Consider the following 6,529-nt stretch of genomic DNA (forward strand, 5'->3'; position numbering starts at 1 on the left):
GGACAATAGGACAATACCATGTCATAGAAATTGTGAGAGCACAGAGAAGTCCAGTGAGATTAAAACCAGAAATTGTATCTAATAACTAGGAGATAATAGTGGGTTAGTTTAAGTTAAGTGGGTTAGTGGGAACAAGGGCATAATGCAATAAATTGAGACATGAATGGCATGATGTGTAGTCAACACTTAGAAGAGACTCGGATGAGAATGAATGGATAGTCTGTTTTAGGCAGGTTGCTTGTTTTCTCTGAAGGAGAATCCTGACTACATTTAAAGACTGACTACATTTAAAGGTTTAAGTGGAAATAAAGGGGAGTGAGGGAATGTTGCTGGAGCCAATTTTATGTGAAGTCAGAAGAAAGTGTGATAAAGATTCTATTTTGATGAGTAGTCTTTCAACCAGAGAAGGAGCACATCTTCCTTTGTGAACGAATAGAGTGAAGCAGGGGATGTTAGGGCAACTTTAAAAACCATTTCGGTAGTGCTTGCTTTGGCAGCACATATGCTAAAATTGGAGCAATACAGAAAAGATTAGTTTGGCCCCTGCACAAGAATGACATGCAAACTCATGAAGCATTTCATATTTTTTCCTAATTAAAAGGCACAGAGAGACAAGTTAGATACAGAAGCAAAACTCAATGGATGCTGTCTTCAAGAGACCCATCTCACATCCAATGACATCCATAGGCTCAAAGTAAAGGGATGCAGAAAAATCTACCAAAGAAATGAAAAACAGAAAAAAGCAAGGGTTGCTATTCCAATTTCAGACAAAACATACTTTAAACCAACAAAGATAAAAAAAAAAAAAAGACAAAGAAGTGCATTACATAATGATAAAGGGTTCAATTCAACAAGAACTAACTATCCTAAAAATATGTGAACCCAACACAGGAGCACCCAGATTCATAAAGGAAGTTCTTAGAGACCTATGAGGAGATGTAGACAACCACACAACAATAGTGGGAGACTTCAACATCTCACTGATAGTATTAGACACATCATCAGTAAAGAAAACTAACAAGGATATTCAGGACCTGAACTCGACACTTGATCAAATGGACCTAACAGACCTCTACAGAACTCTCTACCACAAATCAACAGAATGTACATTCTTTTCGTCTGCACATGGCATATACTCTAAAATCGACCACAATTGGTCATAAAACAATTCTCAGCAAATTCAAAAAACCAAATTCATACCAAACAATTCTTGGATCATGGCACAATAAAAATAAAAAATAAATACTAAGAAAATCACTCAAAACCATACAATGACATGGAAATTAAACAACCGGCTCCTGAATGACTTTTGGGTAAACAAAGAAATTAAGGCAGAAATCAAATTATTTGAAGCGAATGAGCACAAAGATACAACATATCAGAATCTCTGGAACACAGCTAAAGCAGTGTTAAGAGGGAAGTTTATAGTGCTAAATGCCCACATCAAAAAGTTAGAAAGATCTTAAATTAACAACCTAATATCACACCTAGAGGAACCAACCCCAAAGTTAGCAGAAGAAAAGAAATAACCAAAATCAGAGCTGAACTGAAAAAAATTGAGATGTGAAAAACCATACAAAAGATGTTTAACAAATCCAAGAATTTGTTCTTTGGATGATTAAATAAGAGTTCTAGTTAGACTAGTAAAGAAAAAAAGAGAGAAGATTCAAATAAACACAATCAGAAATGACAATGGGTATGTTACCGCTGACCCCACAAAAATACAAAAATAAAAAATAAAAAATCTCAGAAACAACAATGAACACCTCTATGCACACAAATTAGAAAACCTAGAAGAAATGGGCAATTTCCTGGAAACATACAACCTCCCAAGATTGAATCAGAAAGAAATGGGATCCTTGAACAGACCAATAATGAGTTCTGAAACTGAGTCAGTAATAAAAAGCCTACCAACCAGGAAAAGCCTAGGACCGAAAAGATTCACAGCCCAATTCTACCAGATGTATAATGGCGAGCTGGTACCATTACTACTGAAACTGTTTCAAAAAATTGAGGAGGAGGGACTCCTCCCTCACTCATTCTAGAGACCAGCATCATCCTGATATCAAAACCTGGCAGAGACCCAACAACAAAGAAAACTTCAGGCCAATAACCTCGATGAACACAGATGCAAATATCCTCTACAAAATAGTAGCAAATTGAATCCCGCAGCACCTGAAACAGCTAATCCACCACAATCAAGTAGGCTTTATCCCTGGGATGCAAGTTTGGTCCAACATATGCAAATCAATAAATGTGATTCATCACATAAACAGAACAAAAAACAAAAACCACATGATCATCTCAATTGATGTTGAAAGACTTCATAAAATTCAACATCCCTTCCTGTTAAAAACCTTCAACAAACTAGACACTGAAGGAACTTACTTCAAAAAGAAGAACCACCTATGACAACCTCATAGCCAACATTATACTGAATGAGCAAAAGCTGGAAACATACCCCTTGAAAACTAGAACAAGATAAGACACCTTTTCTGTCTACTCCTATTCAACATAGTACTGGAAGTCCTAGCCAGAACAATCAGGCAAGAGAAGCAAACAAAAGGCATCCAAATAGGAAAACAGAAGGTCAGACTATGCCTGTTTGCAGATGATATGATTTTATACCTAGAAAACCCCATAGTCTCAGCCCAAAAGCTCCTTGATTTGATAAACAACTTCAGCAAAATTTCAGTATACAAAATTAGTGTACAAAAATCAGTAGCATTCCTACACACCAACAATATTCAAACTGAGAGCCAAATCAAGAACACAATCTCATTCACAATAGCCGCAAAAAGAATAAAATACTTAGGAATAGAGTTAACCAGGGAGGTGAAAGATTTCTACAATGAGAATTACAAAACACTGCTCAAAGAAATCAAAGATGACACAAACAAATGGAAAACAATCCATGCTCTTGGAGAGAAAGAATTGATATGTTAAAATTCCCATACAGCGCAAAGCAATTACAGATTCAATGCTAATCCTATCAAACTACCAATGACATTCTCCACAGAACTATAAAAAAACTATTTTAAAATGCATATTGAATGAAAAAAGAGCCTGAATAGCCAGTGCAATCCTAAGCAAAAAGAACAAAGCTTGAGGCATCACATTATCTGACTTCAAATGACAGTACAAGCCTACAGTAACCAAAACAGCATGGTAGTGGTATAAAAACAGATACATAGACCAATGGAACAGAACAGAGAGCACAGGATTAATGCCACACAACTACAACCATCTGATCTCAACAAAGTAAACAAAAACAAGCAATAGGGGAAGGATTCCCTTTCAATAAATGGTGCTAGGATAATTGTCTAGCCATATGCAGAAGATTGAAGCTGGACCTCTTCCTTTCACTATATACAAGTCAACTCAAGATGGATTAAAGTCTTAAATGTAAAGCCCAAAACTATTAAAACCCTGGAAGATAACCTAGGAAATACCATTCTGGACATAAGACCTAGAAAATATTTCAAGACAAAGACACAAAAAACAATTGCAACAAAACAAAAAAATTGACAAATGGTACCTATGTAAACTAAAGAGCTTCTGCACAGCAAAAAGAAACCATCAGCAAAAAAAAACAGGCCACCCACAGAATGGGAGAAAATATTTGCAAATTGTGCATCTGAAAAACATCTAATACTCAGCATCTACAAGGAACTTAAACAAATTCACAGGCAAAAAACAACCCCATTAAAAAGTGGGCAAAGGATATGAACAGACCTTTCAAAAGCAGACATATATGCAGTCAACAAGCATATGAAAAAATGCTCAACATCACCGATCATTAGAGAAATGCAAATCAAAATGAGATACAAGCTCACATCAGTCATAATGGCTATTAATAGAAAGTCATAAAATAACAGATGCTGGCATAAATAACAGATGCTGGCAAGGTTGTGGAGAAAATGCACATATACTGCTGGTGGGAGTGTAAATTAGTTCAGCCACTGTGGGAAGCAGTTTGGTGATTTCTTAAAGAACTCAAACTAGAATTACCATTGGACCCAGCAATCCCATTACTGGCTTTATGACCAAAGGAATATAAATCATTCTTCCATAAAGACACACGGACGTGAATGTTCCCTGCAGCACTATTCACAATAGCAAAGACATTGAGTCAAGCTAAATTCCCATAAACAGTAGAGTGGATAAAGAAAATATGGTACATATATACCATAGAATACTACACAACCATAAAAAAGAATGAGATCGTGAGAATGAGAATGAGATCAGGTCCTTTGCAGCAACATGGATGGAGCTGGAGGCTATTGTCTTAAATGAACAAACACAGGAACAGAAAACCAAATAGCATATTCTTACTTATAAGTAGGAGCTAAACATTGAGTATATGTGGATAGAAAGAAGGGAACAACAGACACGAAGGCCTACTCGAGGGTGGAGGTTGGGAGGAGGATGAGGAGTGAAAAAGTACCCATGGAGGAGTACTATTCTTATTACCTGGGTTATGAAATAATCTGTCTACCAAACCCCCACGACATGCAATGTACATGTAGAATAAACTATACATGTACCCATGAAGCTAAAATAAAACTGTAAAAAGTGTATATTTGGAAAACAGTAAGAATGCAACAATAAAAATAGTACAAAATAAAAAATAAATAACTAAAATCTTTGCTGATGGCAACAATAAACATTTAAGTAATCTTTTCATGAGCAGATAATAATGTTCCCACGTTCAAATTTCGAAGGTATATACGATTATACAGTGACAACTTTTTTTTAAACTTTGCTTCTCATTCATCTGTTATCTTGTAAGAAATAGTTTATTGAGCACTTACAATATGCTGGTATTGTTTTCCATGCTGGAAACATGTTCTCCACGCTAATAACAGCAGTCAAAAAAAATAGAGGACGTTTCTCCTGATGTGGCTCTTTTATTGTTGTGTGTGCTGATAGAGAAAAAGATAAAGGAAGAGATTGATAATAAATGAATAAAACAAACAGATGAGCAATATATACATATTAAAGCTATTTGAAGTAAAAGAAAATAGGCGATAGTTGTGGGCAGGTAGGCAGCTACTGTATTAATGTAGGACAATCAAGGAGGGCTCTCTGAGAAGTGGGTTCTGCAGAGGCCTGAAGGGAGTATGGGAGTGGGCTTGAGGTTAACTGATGGGAAAGTGTCTCAGACAGTGGAAGCTATAAATAAAAAGTCCCTGAAGCAGGAACATCCTGGAGTGTTTGAGGAACAACAAGAATCTGTGTGAAGTTAAGGAAGGAAGTGGGAGAGACAGACAAGTGGCAGTCATAGAAGAAACCAGAAGCAATGTCTGGTGTAGCTTTGTGGGCTTCAGATTGTTCTTTATTTTGAGTGTTCTGCTTGAAAATAGATTATAGTGTTGATGCAAAGCACTGGGGGATCTCGTTAAAATGCATATTCTGATTCAGTAGTTCGCAGGTGGGACTTGAGATTCTGTGTTTCCAAGCTCCCAGGTGAGTGGTTGTTGCTGGTCTGTAGACCACACTTCGAGAGTGCTGGACTAGAAGCAATAATGAGGACATCCATTCTGCTCCAGACCCTCTAGGGGTGTGAGAAAACAAATAGCAACTTTGTGACACTTGAATGCAAAGCGAGGTGGCAGGTTTCAGTCAAAGTAAGAGGTTGGAGGAGCATTTTGAAGAGACGTTGAAGATCCAGCAATTTTGCTGATACATGGCTGAGTTTCCAAGGTTGCAGTGAAAGTTTTTAGGGTGGGTCAGTGTTTGGGATTAGGTCAGATGAGTGGATGTGCAGAATTTTATGAAAAAGGTACAAAGATAATGAATGTGACCCACCACCTTGAGCTGTTCATACTGATTGAGATAAAAAAGGGTGTGAGGAAGGGTGGTGTACTCCTGACATTCTCTTAGGGAAAGACATACTATCAGTTTCAATTTTAGCCCCCTTCATAAGATTACTATCTTTGTCAGACTGTTGTAGTGAGCTGGAAGTGTCATGTGTCAGCAATTGGGAGTCTTTCCAGGATCAGGAGGTGGTCTGGGGGTCTCCTTTGCAGTTCCTGTAATAGCAAGGTCCAGGCCTGTGGAGATACAATGCTATCTGGAATGGACAGAGCTCTGCATTCCTCCATGGCCACCTGGTTCCCTTTCTCAAAGCAATGTACTAGTCTCCTATGTATTCTTTCAGAGCTATTTTAATGCAGACAAAAGACTCAATGCAGATTAGAACATTTCAACACTAGAATTAACAAGCTGAACTTAATGGACATAAAGTTAATACTATACCCAATAGCTGCAGAGTACACATTTCACTTTTTTCAAGGGCCCATGGAACATTTATACAAATTGATTCATATCAGACCATGAAGCAAGTCTCAACAAATTCCAAAGGTTTGGCACCGTAGGAATTACATTCTCTGACAAAATTACAATCGTTCTAGAATTCAATAGCAAAGAGATAAGCAGAAAAAAAAGTCAATATATTTGAAAATTAAGAAACTATTCTAGGCTGGGCACAGTGGCTCACATCTACAATCCCGGCACTTTGGGAGGC

At 37.2% G+C, this 6,529-nt stretch overlaps 1 non-coding gene across 1 annotated transcript; it reads left to right on the forward strand.

Moving 5' to 3' along the window:
• The first annotated feature begins 481 nt into the window (after positions 1 to 481).
• Positions 482 to 588, forward strand: LOC115897085. Its single transcript, XR_004057032.1, has one exon. It is a non-coding gene; the product is annotated as a U6 spliceosomal RNA (small nuclear RNA).
• Positions 589 to 6,529: the final 5,941 nt, after the last annotated feature.

The sequence above is a fragment of the Rhinopithecus roxellana genome, chromosome 4 (assembly GCF_007565055.1).
Source record: "Rhinopithecus roxellana isolate Shanxi Qingling chromosome 4, ASM756505v1, whole genome shotgun sequence".
NCBI classification, from domain to species: domain Eukaryota; kingdom Metazoa; phylum Chordata; class Mammalia; order Primates; family Cercopithecidae; genus Rhinopithecus; species Rhinopithecus roxellana.